A 15,703-nucleotide genomic window follows, 5' to 3' on the forward strand; every position below is an offset into this window, starting at 1 on the left:
TCTCTGAGCATTTATAACATCTGGGTCTATTTGTATATGCTGATTTGAGACCACATTGCACTAGTTGAACATACTATTTATTACTGTTGGAAATCCATTTGAATGAAGTTCACACTCTATTAATAAATAAATCTGTTATAATTTATTGTTATATTAAAATATACTAGTTTTAATTTTACTTTTAATGTGAAAACATATTCTAATTTTATGTATACGCCCCTTGCTGCTTTTTCTTGGGCTCTCTCTGGACATGGTCACCAGCCTTTTAACATGCCACACCACATGCCCACCAACATTTCTCACACATGCCACCAAATATGCCCCTTTCAGTTATGTGCCCCACCATATGTGCACCAGCTTTTCACTCACATACTATCATGTATGCCCACAACTTATCTAATATGCCACACTGTATGCCCATCATCTATTCTCTCACATGCCACTTTATAGTATAACTGTGTGTATATGGATTATTGCACAGTGTCACTGTGAAAATAGACCCTTGTATAATGTCGCTGTATGTATATAGAACTCAGAATTTTGTCATTGGGTGTATATGGACCTCTGTATAGTGTCACTATGTGCATAAGGACACCTATATATTGTTAGCAAGTACATATGGATCCATGTATAGTGCCACTGAGGGTATAGACCCCTGTATATTGTCAGTATGTGTATACAGACCTTTGTAAAACATCACTGGGTGTATATGGACCCCTGTACTGTGTCAATATGTGTATATGGACCCCTGTATAGTGTCACTGTGTGTATACAGACCCCTGTACAGTGTCAATGTGTGTATGCGGACCCCTATACAGTGTTGTTGTGTATATAGATTCCTCTATAGTGTTACTGTGTGTATACAGATCCCTGCATAGTGTCACTGTGTGTATACAGATCCCTGCATAGTGTCACTGTGTGTATATGGATTCCTGTATAGTGTCACTGTGTGTATACAAACCCCTGTATAATGTCATTGTGTGTATACGGATCCCTGTATAGTGTCATTGTGTGTATATAGAGCCCAGTATAGTGTCACTATGTGTATACAGACCCCTGTATAGTGTCATAGTGTTTATAGTGGGCCTGCACCCCGACAGGAGTCCACCATCCGCTGAAAGGTGTCTGGGACATTCTTCATCCCAAAAGCTATCACAGTAAATCCAAATGGTGTGATGAATGTTGACTTTGCTTGGGTGTACCTGATCACTGGTATTTGTTGGTACCCCTTGCTTAAATCCAAGGTAGACATGTAGCAAGTCCTTCCCAGCTGTTCCAGGAGGTCATATACCCGGGGTAATCATCTGTCACTTTTTTGAGTCATCTGTCATCTATTCATAATTGGGTGGTCTTGTCCTTTTTGGAGATTATTTTAGGGCTGGTGGCCCTGGGAATGTTGGGAAGTACAATGATTGGTTGACCACGAGGTGAGTAGCCCTGAACCGGTCTGTGAACGTAACCCACAGGGCTTCCAATACTGCGCTCATCTGTCTGTGTTGCGTCTTAGTCCAGTCAGACCCTAGTTTGTCAGTGTCACATGCCGCTCACCCACGGCTGCCACCCGGTAACCTAAGTATCACTTATTCTTTATTCCCTGCTTCTTACGCGGCTGTCAGCCCGGCAATCGGCTCTGCACATGTGCAGGTAATCATCTCACCTGTGTTCACCTGTCCCGCTCATCCATTGGTTACCTCTCGTTTATAAGGCTCCTCTTAGTGCTGGTTCTTTTCGTCAGACTCCTGGGGGTAAATGTATCAAGCTAAAATGCGGGTTGAAAAACCAATGAGATTCTAGCTATCATTTATTTAGTACATTCTACAAAATGACAGCTAGAATCTGATTGGTTGCTATAGGCAACATCTCCGCTTTTCAAACCCGCCGGAAAACTCTCAGCTTGATACATTTACCCCCTGGCCTGGAAGTAGCTCATGCACTCTGCTGCAATCACGTATTACCTGCTCCACTCATTAGTGGTAACTCCTGCAGATCATCTCTTTCATTTCGCCAAGCGTGCTGCTGCAATCACCTATTACCTGCTCCACTCGTTAGTGGTAACTCCTGCAGATCATCGCTGTCATCTCTCCAAGCATGCTGCTACAATCACCTATTACCTGCTCCACTATTTAGTGGTAACTCCTGCAGTTCATCGCTATCATCTCTCTAAGTGTATTGCTGCAACTCACCTAGTACCTGCTCCACTCGTTAGTGGTAACTCCTGCAGATCATCGCTACCATCTCTCCAAATGTGCTGCTGAAAATCACCTATTACCTGCTCCACTCGTTAGTGGTAACTCCTGCAGTTCATCGCTATCATCTCTCTAAGTGTGCTGCTGCAAATCACCTACTATCTCTCTGTGGACTATCACTGAGCATCACTCAGTACTCCTACTCCTTTTGTTGCTATCTATTGCCTACAGTCTTCTCTGTACTCGGTTCTCTATCACTGCTCATTGGGAGCTCCACTAGTGGGCTGCGACCTGCAGGGTGGAAGCTGCCAAGCCCAAATTCCTTTGCGGGAACCTCTGGTGAAAACCTTCCACTTTGTTAGATTCCGCGCCTCTGGGTGAAGTACCACCAATCCCAGGCAGAACAGAAGGATCCCAATCATCCTAGTGAATCCTGACAGTCAGGTTTAACCCCAAGTCATATTTTGCATCAGATAGTAAGTCAAGAATCTGATCCTCCCTCGGGTAGCGTACTAACTACTTGCCAGTGGTATCAAGCACGATTGTGCAGTCAGTGACCCCTTGCACCACAAATGGTCTGACCCATCACGCTTGCTTTTTCCCACCTGCTACCAGAGACTCTGTCCAATCTCTGTTGAGTTCGAGTTTGATGGTCATACAGCTTCTTCTGCTTGACATGTGCCATGTGCAGGTGTTCGCGGTCAAGGTCCATTAATTGCTTAAGGTGCTCCCGCAGGCATTCAATTTTTCCAGCACGGAAATGTCATTGTCAATAAACTTCCCTTTCCAACTTTTGCGAAAAAAATCGAAGAAGCTGTGCGTACAAGAGCTTGAAGGGGGGGGGGGGGGGGAGAATCTGTTTGATTCCTGTGGCACCTCCTGGTAGGTGAAGAGGAGCTGCTGCAGGAATTGGTTCCAATCCCGTCCCTCAGATTGCATGCAACAGGTGTTTGAGGGATGCTTTGTACCACTTTCACAGGCAATTGGCTTGCGATTGGCAAGGTGTGGTGCACGGCTGTGGTACGGTTAACGGTGCTGAGCACACAGACAACACATACCCCAACATCTTAAGTCCGGACGGCTGCTTACCGGACATCATTAGAGACATACTGAGACAGCATCATTCCTAAATCTGGTCCCAAAAACACATTTGAAGGTATATTATCAGAGACCCCTACATCTCTTAGAGCTCTTCCAGCACCCCAATCAAGGTAAACCTTGGTCACAAGCACAGTAAGATGGATTCCACCCACCCCTTGCACAGAAATACACTTTCCTGGAATGAAGTCCTCTTACCCTACAAGTTCTGAACGCAATAGCGTAACATCCACACCAGTGTCTCTTAACTCCACAGTTACCTTGTCACCCACAGTGACTGTTTGCAGGTTGTCCTTCCAGACCCCTTGTGGTCCAGCAGCACACAAGACATCTGAAGATTGCAGGGAAGGTATCCCCCCAGAGGAGGGTGAAGTGGTCTTCTTTTCTGGACAGGCGGTACTGATGTGTCCCACCTGGTTGCACACAAAACATTGGCGGGTGTCGCCCAAAACAGGCTTTGCCCCCACCCTCCCAAAAGATGAAGAAACAGTGGGTGATGGCGTTGAGAGGGGTGGCGTTGATCCTCCTGGCCGTCCACCTTTCCAGACTGACCGCCCTGGCGCAAAAGTCCCTCTTTTAGCTGCAGGTGTCCGGGTGACAGTATATTTGTCAGCCAGTCTAGCTGCTTCTGCAGATGATTCAGGGTCCTGATCCACTACCCATTCCTTCACATCAGCTGGAGAAACTTCTCTTGGATCATCAAATCTTTCAGAGCACCCAGGGGTTAAATACTGTGCCCAATGATCTTTGTGCAGTCCATACTGTCGGCATGTCTTTTCAAATCCTCTCAAAAAAGCATCCAAATCCCCATCTTTTTCCAATACAGTGAAATTCTCTGAACGGGGTCTGCTGATACCAGCCTCTCTGGCTTCTGGCTGGCGTTGGAGCTTGGCAAGCTGCAGCTAAAATCACCTCTCTGCCTTTCGCTCGGCAGCTTCTCTTTCTCCCTGGCGCTCTGCCTTGTGCTCCGCTGCCTCCATAGCAGCCTGCCTCTCCGCAACCTGGCGCTCTGCAGCTTCCTTCTCCTGAAACTGCCGTATAAGCTGCATTTTAGTTGTAATGTCCCCTGGGTCCCAATATTTTTTTAGTTTGCAAATAAACGTCCATAGCAGTCTCCACACATGAACTATTAGAATCATCCGAAATTAACAGTCCACCGTTTTGAGCAATATCCACAGTCAGGTCCGCTTCTGAATCCTGGCTGTGCCCTTCCTGGGACACATCTACGACTTGATGCTGATTTCTCTGCACAAGAACTTCAATCATTTGCTCCTTGCTTTTGCCACTAGTGGGAATTCCTCCATCCTCACATTGTGAAATCTGTGCTTCCTTTGTCATGCGTTTATATGCCGCAGCCATCTCCTAGCCTAGCGAAATGTGCGTCGGCGTTGTCGCTGTAGGCACCCTTTCCAGAGGCAGAACCTGGGCACATTACATATGCTCCTTAAATCCAAAGTTAGTGGAGCGAAATTAGGTAGATAGCAAAGCACTCCCCGTATTTCCATCCACCATGCACGGAACTAGCTTTAGACAGTTTAGCTAGTGGAACGTGCACAACAGTTAGTTTTCTCCTCGATTGAGAGTTCTAGCCAGGAGAGGCTTCTCTCAGATACAACTATAGAGATGAGAGATTATTAGAGAGAAAATTTAGATTATCTCTACATAGTTAGATCTTTATTCATGTCACTCACCGGACCATGAGTGTATCTGCGCTGGTGCGTGGTTCCCTAGCCTTCCTGCTGGCGCCTGTCCTGAACCACGGCCGTTCGCCATCTTGATGCACTGCGCATGCGCAGCATCCAAGAACTTATGACCTTTGCTTTTAATCTCATTGGTGGATCAGGCACCTCTCCCTATTTAAGGCACCTGTGCTCATTACCTCGTTGCCTGATCTTGAGTCTCATTCCCTGTGAGTCTCTGAAGGTATCTCCTGTGTCCTGCTAGTGTCTTCAGCTTCCTGCTGATTACCTGTGCTACTCATCGGTGGTTTCCATACCCGCTACTGATTCCTGTATCCTACTCGTGTCCTCAGCTGGCTTCTGGATTACCTGCTCTGCTCATCAGCGGTTCTCATACCCGCTACAGACTCCTGTATCCTGCTCGTGTCCTCAGCTGGCTTCTGATTACCTGCTCTGCTCACCTGTGGTTCCCATACCTGCTACAACCGTTCAGCGTCCCTGCTGTGCCTGCATATTCTCGTGGACAAGCTTCTCTACTCATCAGCGGTATGCTTACTTGTTATTGACTATCAACTGTTACCTTGCATATCCGCTTAGGACAAGCCTCTCTACTCAGCAGCGGTATCCATACCGGCTATAGACTATTTGTTGTTACGCTGCATATCTGTTTGGAACAAGCTTCTCTACTCAGCAGTGATATGCATACTTGTGATTGACTATCAGTTATTATCCCGCATATCCACTCTGTGCAAGCCTCTCTACTCAGCAGCGGTATACATACCGTTATAGACTATTAGCTGTAAACGCTGCATATCTGTTTGGAACAAGTTCCTCTGTGCTCTCAGTGTCTTCATACCGTTATTGACTCTTTGCATGCCTCCACTCATCCGCACTTGGTCTACTCCTCACTTACTAGCAGTGGTACAACTTGCTGTACGCAAACCACTGACTTCCCGCTACCTACCTGCACCTGGACAAGTCTTCTCACCATAGCAGTGGTACAACTTGCTGTACGCAGACCACTGACTTCCCGCTACCTACCTGCACCTGGACAAGTCTTCTCACCATAGCAGTGGTACAACTTGCTGTACGCAGACCACTGACTCTCCTGTTACCTTCCTTCACCTGCTCACGTCCAACCTGGTCTCCGTGGTTCAAACCTGCCTTTCCACTATAGATGCAAGTCGCTGACTCATCTACCAATATAGCTGCAAGTCGCTGACTCATTCACCAGTATAGCTGCAAGTCACTGACTATCATCATTTCCATTGGCATCCTCTCTCCATCTGCTGTTATATACGTTCCACTATTCACCCTGCTGCCAGAGGACCGCTGTGCAAACTCCGCCTCTCTGGTAAGCATAGTCAACTGGTGAAATCCTGGGCAAGACTCCTAGTGCCCGTGACAATTCACACCTGTGTTTAGAACCTGAGAAGGTCTTTATATTACTCTCACACAAGTATTATCTCAGATCTAATGGAACGTGGAAGATAGAATTCTATCTACTATAGAATGATTATGTGCCCTTAAATTTGTCATTATTGACATTAAAACATATTGAATACATTGGTTCTTGAAACCCACTATTATATGGGGATTTGTATCAATTTGAAAATATAGATATATATCTCTGGATAAGGAGTGTTTTCAGCGCCTTTTAATTCACCTTACACCTTGTATATATCCTTCAATTTATTTCGCTATTTTATTTGATATATTTTATTTGACCAATAAAAGTTAAGTTTTACACCTGATGTATCTCATAAGCTCAATATACATCTAAGCACTCAGGTGAGCTGCTGTGCATCTCTGAAAAACACAATCTTCTATTTTTTATACACAGTTCAGTCCTTTGCTGTGTTGAGATAGCACCCCTTTATACTTCTATAACGAGTTTATTTTTCATATGAATAGAGGGAAGCTCACTATTTTCAGCGCAACGGTATCTTCTTCACTTTACACCTATGCTTTTGCAAGCAGGGTTGCCAAAAGGATATTTGGGTCCTGGTACAGTAATTCTTGGGGCACACTTCATAGTTGACCATAACAGAGATTCGTATGTGCTCCATCAAAGAGCGTGTGGCAAAACAATTGAGAGTGTGGCTGTACCTCCTTGGGTGTGTGCCTAGAGTGTAAAAAGCACTAGGCCACCTCCTATCAAATTGCATTGCTGCACACACCATTGGCAGAAGTGTACAGTACCCACTCACAGAAACGTCAGAACAAAAATCCTGAGTTTCAGGACAGCATTACAGTGCCCTAAAAGCACAACATATCTAGTGGAAAGTATGTAGATGTCATAATGTAACAGACAAATGTGAAAAATTATGTTTCAAAGAAAGACAAAAAATGAAGACACACACAAAACGTATATACAGGCAGGTCTTAGAATAGTTACAATTAAGCTGTCCAGACACACACTATTATTACCCTTAGAGAGAATATTCAGTGCCACCCCCGACCTTGGCTCCATGGGAATTACCTTAGCTGCACATCATGGTAGTCAAGTCCAGGGGTACCAGTGGTGCATTATTTATATATGTATATACATTAGGTAGTGTTTCTCTGTTCAAAAAGATTGCCAACAGTTATGGTCACATTAACTTGTAACAAGAAATTACGATTAGATTAGGTTAATCTTTTTACCTCTAGTTTAATGAATCACATAAACTATAGGTAAAAGTAATCTCAATTTCTATTGTAACTGTTAATGTTAACTAGCTTCTACAGACTTATGTACTTTTCCTTGCAAATTTTATCATTATACCCTATGGACCTGATTCATTAAAGAAAGTAAGGCAAAAGAAGCAGTAAGTTTTCTTCTGGACAAACCATGTTACAATGCAAGGGGTAAATTAGTTTATTATTTTGCACACAAGTTACATACTGGCTGTTTTTCATGTAGCACACAATTACTTGATAGCTTTATTTTTATACTGAAATTTAAAGATAATCAAGGACATGCCCTACCCCAACTATAAATCTGCCATCATATTTTAACTTTATCCAATCTTCCAATGCAACATGGTTTTGCCAAGGTGCAAAGTTACTCTTTTTTATGGTTTACTTTCCTTAATGAATCAGGCCCTATTTGTGCATACTACTTATTTCTAACATTAAATCATAAAATCAATGAGAGTTCAAAGTTCCTTTTAGTTTAAAGTAGTTTAAAGACCCACGTCCAGAGCCTTGAGCTTCTAATCCCCTTTTCCCCTTGAACCCAGAAAGGCCTCATTTTAGTATCTGCTCCTGTTGTCAGTCTGCTTCTCTGTTCTCTTCTTCAGTATCTCCTTTCTTCAGTTCTCCTACCTTTCTTACATTCTTTGCCATTGTAGGATCTGGGGAAGTGGTAGGAGGCTTACTCTCCCCACATGTCTGCTAGATAAATCTGTAAAGCTGCCCACACATGAGTCAAATCTGCTGCTTCAAGCAAGCACTAGTTAAAAGGACAAATGCGAATTTTCTCACACACATAGTGACCCAACTGGACAGGATCCATTTATTCAACACATCTGAATAACTTTGTTTATGACTGTGGCCTATCAGTGCAGGTGAAAGATGACCACACCCACAGATTGATAGTTGTGATCTGCATTCATCTTTCAAACACAATTACCAATATCATTTGGATTACTATTAGACATTGCAGTTGTTTCCAGGCCACATAAGCTGCAATATGGGGCCAATTTGCAGAAGTCAGCTCTGATCTCTTTACAAAATGAATTAGAGTTTTTTCCAAAATAATACAAAACTATAATTACATACAGTGCAAGACTTTACTTTCCACATTCTGTCATAAATCAGGCAACTCTGCCATTACAAGTGGGCATACTGACAAAAGTGTCTATTGTGCAAGGCCAGGGAAAATCATAGGCAAAAAAGAAAACTCCCACAAACATTTCTTAAATGCAGATAAGATATAGAAGTATAAATAAGACATTGTATGATACTTTTTCATTTTGTTTATTTGCATGTTGATGAAAAACCCAGCTAGTCCAAAACAAATCTTGGCATATGCAATTAAGTAGAATGCAAACTAAACAAAATGATTAGAAGCCTGTAAAAGAAAGATAAAATATGTTATTTATTAATTATTATTTCATTGTCTGTTTCTGTTTGAAACTATATAGAATATATATAACAGGGCTGATGCTGACTTAGCCACAAATTCGGCGTAATTTACGTTGTCAGGAGTGTGTCAGGTATATATACACCCATATACGCATGCCCATAAAAATGTAATAAGCGCAAGAACAGTTTGTTAACATTTGATTTGCTAGTGAAAAACACATTCAGTATTAAGCTTGATATAATAACGCAGAATGAAGCTCCTTTTCGCAAACGAATGAGCGTAGCAAAATACTATTATTAAAATGTGCCCACAAATCATATAATCATATATTATATGCATGATCAATGAAGAACGCACCTTTCAGCCTCAGGTGAGTTCACAATCAGACAGCCAGCAGCAGCTAGTTAGTACTGGTGACTTTCATTATCATCATCATTAACATGTATTTGCACCTGTACTCTAGCAGGTGCAAAAGATATAGCTCCTGACAGGCATATATCTTTGTGCTGGTCTGCATTTACATGAACACGCCGATACCCGGGGTTGATTGAGATTTTTTTAAGAAGGGGGGGGGTGATTTCCTGCCCTGCTTCCTTTTTCACTCCTAGCAAGGTCGGGCTGCCCATTGTGTACATGTAAGAAAAAAAGCAGGCTCTGCGCTAAATATTCTGTAATAAGTACCAACTCTTGTAGAACTATATGAGTTCAAAAAAGCAGAGGCTGGAGAACTATGAGAACATGTCTTTACTGTTTGGTATATACTTGTTACGGATTACTGGATATACTACTAATCTTGATTAGCGCTGGCTTACCTGAGGTGCGGAGTCTAACGATCTCCCCGGGATTCACCAAGAACCGCCGCAAGGCGGGGTGGGCTTTGCTGCCAGGAGTCGCAGGTCGCGGTCCTCAGATTTGCCCCAAGATGTAGTACAGCGGAATAGGAGCAGGATGAGAATAGTCGGACAGGCCCGGGTAGGTACAAAGGCAGGCAATGCAGACAGAATCAGAAGGCAATCTCGGAGTCAAACAAGCCGGTTCAGTACACGGGTCACAAGAACAAATGCGTGGTCAGCTAGCCGGGTCGGTACACAGGAATAGCAGATAAACGTATGGAGGGAGAGGCGTGAGACAATCCGGGTCAGGGGCACAGGCAATCTGGAAGGTCAGCAAGCTGGGTCGGTACACAGGACGTCAAGCACACAGGAAGCAGGAACAAGGAGGACACAGGAATCAGGAGCCAGGAACTGGTGAGTTGCTCTGACACTCACCAAGTGTCAGAGCTATGTTTTTATAGTGTGTCCAATTTGAATTCCCCACCCTAGGTAGCGATCACGTGACCGTCCTAAGTAGCGATCACGTGACCGCCGAACCCGGAAGTGCGGCTTCCGGGTCCGACGGAACGGCGGGGGAACGAGGAGAGGTAAGTATTCATAACAGTACCCCCTACCTTAAAGGTGGACTCCGGACACCTACACAGGTTTATAGGGAAATCTTTTATGAAAGTGTTTGAGTAGACGGGGGGCATGAAGGTCGACTGCTCTTACCCAGGAGCGCTCCTCGGGCCATATCCTTTCCAGTCTACTAGGAATCGTACAGCACCTCTGTTCTTACGGGAGTCCAGGATCTGTTTTACTTCATATTCACCCTGATTCTGAATAATAACAGGAGGGGGAGCCCTAGGAGGAGTGGCAAACTTGTTAGTAACCACTGGTTTTAGCAATGACACATGAAAAACATCTGGGATACGTAGAGAATGCGGTAAGCTCAGTCTGATAGCTACTGGATTGATTATCTCAGAGATGGAAAAAGGTCCAATAAACCTGGGAGCAAATTTCTTGCTGGGAACCTTTAGACGAATGTTCTGTGTAGATAGCCAGACTTTATCACCGATGGAGAAATTAGGTCCGGCTCTTCTCCTTCTATCGTAGGCTTCCTTAGAACGAGTGATAGCCTCTCTGAGACTTGATTTGGTTTGTTCCCAGATATGCGAGAAGTTACGGAATAATAAGTCCACTGCTGGAACTTCAGAAGCAGTAATTTGGGAAAAGGTGGGTAATCTAGGAAGACAGTCATATAGAACGAAAAAAGGAGAGTTAGAAAGGGCCTTGTGGAAATGATTATTATGGGCAAACTCAGCCCATGGAAGGAGATCCACCCAGTTGTCTTGATTGGCAGAGATGAATATTCTTAAGAATTTCTCCAATTCCTGATTGGTTCTCTCTGTGAGGCCGTTAGACTGGGGGTGATATGCAGAGGAAAAATCAAGCTTGATTCCAGATTTGTGACAAAAGGATCTCCAAAACTTGGATATAAACTGAGATCCTTGATCGGAGACAATGTGAAGAGGACAACCATGAAGGCGGAATATCTCCTTGATGAAAATGTCAGCCAACGAGGAGGAAGATGGAAGACCTCTCAGTGGAATGAAGTGGGCAGTTTTGGAAAAGCGGTCCGTGACCACTAGGACCACCGTACAAGACTTGGAGGGAGGTAGCTCCGTAATAAAACCCATGGAGATTTGTGACCACGGGTAATCAGGAACTGGTAATGGAAGTAAATGACCATAAGGCCTCCTCCTGGGGGTCTTGTGTTGGGCACATATGGAACATGAAGACACAAACCTTCTTACATCCTCCCGTATGGAAGGCCACCAGTAATTGCGAGATAACAGGGCTCAAGTCTTACGAATGTCAGCATGACCTGAGAAGAGAGAACGATGAGCCCATCGTAGGAGTTTGATGCGAAGAGGTGCAGAGATGAAGGTCTTGCCAGGAGGACAGGTTCTTTTGATATGAGTCGCTGCCAAAATTCGACTAGGGTCTAGAATACATTTATTCTCCTCCAAGGGTTCTGAGTCAGCAGGATCAAATGAGCGAGATAGAGCATCTGCCTTGATATTTTTAGATCCGGAACGGAAGGAAATGTTAAAGTCAAATCGGGAGAAAAACAAGGACCATCTTGCTTGTCGAGGATTTAGGCAGCGTGCTGTACGTAAATATAGCAAATTCTTGTGATCAGTATAGATGGTGATAGGAAACTGGGCTCCTTCCAGGAGATGCCTCCATTCAAAAAGAGCCAATTTGATGGCCAGGAGCTCCTTGCCACCAATGCCGTAGTTCTTTTCAGCAGGTAGCAGGCGACGGGAAAAGAATCCGCATGGATGTAGTTTGCCGGTAGAATCTCGTTGAGAGAGAATTGCTCCCGTACCTACAGAGGATGCGTCCACCTCTAGAATGAACGGGCGAGAACAGTCAGGTTGTTGGAGGATGGGTGCTGAGGAAAAGAGAGATTTTAAGGTAGCAAAGGCTTGGGTGGCCTCTTCAGACCATACTTTGGCATTCGCAGACTTACGAGTTAAGGCAGTGATGGGCGCCACCAAGGTAGCATATCCTTTAATGAACTGACGGTAGTAATTGGAGAACCCTAAGAACCGTTGTGTTGCTTTAAGGCCCGAGGGTTGAGGCCAATGTAGTATGGCTCTTAACTTGGTAGGATCCATTTGCAATCCAGTGCCGGAGATGATATAACCTAAGAAAGGAACTTATCTCTGTTCAAAGATACATTTTTCTAATTTACAATATAGATGATTCTTTTTAATACGAGACAGAACCTCCAAGACATGATTGCGATGTGATACTAAGTCTTGGGAGAAGATGAGGATATCATCTAGGTAGATGATGACGCATTGAAAGAGTTCGTTCTTGAAACCTTGAAAAATAGCCGGGGCATTGCACAATCCAAAAGGCATGACCAAGTATTCAAAGTGCCCATCCCGAGTGTTGAAGGCTGTCTTCCACTCATCTCCCTCCTTAATGCGCACTAGGTTATAGGCTCCTCTAAGGTCCAATTTAGAAAAGATGGTAGCCCCCTTTATACGATCAAATAATTCTGAGATTAGTGGTAAAGGGTACCGATTTTTTACGGTGATGGCATTTAGGCCTCGATAATCAATACAAGGGCGGAGGCCCCCGTCTTTCTTCTTTACGAAGAAGAAACCTGCCCCAGCAGGTGAAGAGGATTTTCGGATAAAGCCTTTTCCCAGATTATCTTGGACATAATCCTCCATGGCCTTGGATTCAGGAACGGAAAGTGGATACACTCTACCTCGGGGTACTGGTTTGCCAGGAATGAGATCTATGTTACAGTCCCAAATTCTATGTGGGGGAAGTTTCGTGGCCTCCTGTTTACAAAAGACATCGGAAAAGATTTGGTAGGGTTCAGGAAGGAGAGCCAAAGGTAACCTCCTGTGGCATTTGGGATCCTCCTTGGGAACTACCTTTGCTAGGCAATGATTAAAACAATGTTGTCCCCAAGATAAGATATGGCCGGACTGCCAGTCCACGTTAGGGGAATGGAGACGAAGCCACGGAAGTCCAAGGATAACCGGATTAGTAGATTTATGGATTACGAAGAAAGAGATACTCTCCTGATGAAGTACTCCAATCTGAAGACGAAGAGGAGTTGTGTGTAAAAAGATGGTTCCTTCAGGGATTCTTCCGCCATCGATGGCTAACAGGGAGATAGGTTGTTCTAAAGCTTGCGTGGAGATGGAGAATTGCTTAACCAAGGCAGCAGAAATTAAATTCCCAGCAGCTCCGGAGTCAAGGAGTGCGGACTCAGAAAAAGTATATCGTCCAGACTGTAAGGAAATGGGAATGGTGACACAATCATTACTATAAGGAACTGAGGGAGACGGAATAAGGAGGCCTAACGACACAGTTCCCTAACACGTTAGGCCCTGTAGTTTCCCGGACATTTGGGACAAGAGTTCAGAAGATGACCGCTCTCTCCACAATATAAACATACCTTGTTCCGGAATCTTCTCTCCCTCTCTTCAGCCGACAGGCGGGTCCTCCCCAATTGCATCGGTTTCTCGGTAGGAAGAACAGGTGTCTGGAAATTAGGAGCCAAACGGATCATACTACGTCGAGATTGTTCCCTGTCGGAATTACGCTCCTTGAAACGTAAGTCAATCTTAACGCAGAGAGAGATGAGATCGTCCAGAGATGTAGGGAGTTCTTGGGACACCAGCTCATCTTTAATCCAATCAGAAAGACCCTGCCAGAATGTGGCCACAAGGGCCTCATCGTTCCAATGCAGCTCAGAGGCCATAGTTCTGAAGTGCACCCCATACTGACCCACTGACTGGTTGCCTTGGCGAAGACGCAATAGTCCGGTAGCTGTGTTGGAGACCCTTCCTGGTTCATCAAAGGTCTTCTTGAAGGTGGAAAAGTTATGCAGGATGGGGTCATCTCTTTCTCACAACGGAGATGCCCATGCTAAGGCTTGACCAGATAGCAGCGAGATTACATAGGACACCTTAGCCTTCTCAGAAGGGAAATTCCTGGGTAACAATTCAAATTGAATGGAACACTGGTTCAAAAATCCTCTGCAAAGTTTAGGGTCTCCATCAAACTTAGGCGGATTAGGTATCTGCAATTGGGAGGAAGAAGCTGCTGCTGCAGGAGGAGGGTCCGGAGCCGCACTCACTGGTGCAGGAGGTCTGGCGGCCACTAAGGTGTTCTGAACTACGTCCAGCCGGGTAGATAGGCTCTGGAGCAATTTTAAAAGTTGCTCTTGGTTCGCCTCCTGTTTGTCCATTCTTCCCACTAAATGCTCCAGTAGATCTTTAGCCGCTGAATCCATGGTCAGAGCAAACTGTTACGGATTACTGGATATACTACACATCTTGATTAGCGCTGGCTTACCTGAGGTGCGGAGTCTAACGATCTCCCCGGTATTCACCAAGAACCGCCGCAAGGCGGGGTGGGCTTTGCTGCCAGGAGTCACAGGTCGCGGTCCTCAGGTTTGCCCCAAGATGTAGAACAGCGGAATAGGAGCAGGATGAGAATAGTCGGACAGGCCGGGTAGGTACACAGGCAGGCAATGGAGACAGAATCAGAAGGCAATCTCGGAGTCAAACAAGCCGGTTCGGTACACGGGTCACAAGAACAAATGCGTGGTCAGCTAGCCGGGTCGGTACACAGGAATAGCAGATAAACGTATGGAGGGAGAGGCGTGAGACAATCCGGGTCAGGGGCACAGGCAATCTGGAAGGTCAGCAAGCTGGGTCGGCACACAGGACGTCAAGCACACAGGAAGCAGGAACAAGGAGGACACTCACCAAGTGTCAGAGCTATGTTTTTATAGTGTGTCCAATTTGAATTCCCCGCCCTAGGTAGCGATTACGTGACCGCCCTAAGTAGCGATCACGTGACCGCCGAACCCGGAAGTGCGGCTTCCGGGTCCGACGGAGAGGCGGGGGAACGAGGAGAGGTAAGTATTCGTAACAATACTGAGAACTGAAGATGGCTGCCAGGTATATCCAGTCAGCCAGCACTTCCTGAATGACAAGTAGATGGCAGTAATGTCACTTCCACACACAGCATACATCTACATCCTCCGTTTTTTAGAACAAAGTAACAATCAACAGTTGTGTGCAAGACAGTGTGACAGGTGTTGGATGTGAGAACAGTGTAAAAGTGAAAAAACACATGAACTGGTAATACCGAGAGTTGCATAACAAAGTCCTGGAATTTAGTATTAGGCTTGGAGATTCTACCAAACCTCGTGATGAAAAAAGGAGGTAGTGATGTGTCCAGTGTTGAACAGGGCTCACTATTGGTCAGGGGTATAGGACTGTCCTGCACTGCAATAGATGCTTCTTC

The sequence above is a fragment of the Mixophyes fleayi genome, chromosome 1 (genome assembly GCF_038048845.1).
Source record: "Mixophyes fleayi isolate aMixFle1 chromosome 1, aMixFle1.hap1, whole genome shotgun sequence".
In the NCBI taxonomy this organism is placed as follows: Eukaryota; Metazoa; Chordata; class Amphibia; order Anura; family Limnodynastidae; genus Mixophyes; species Mixophyes fleayi.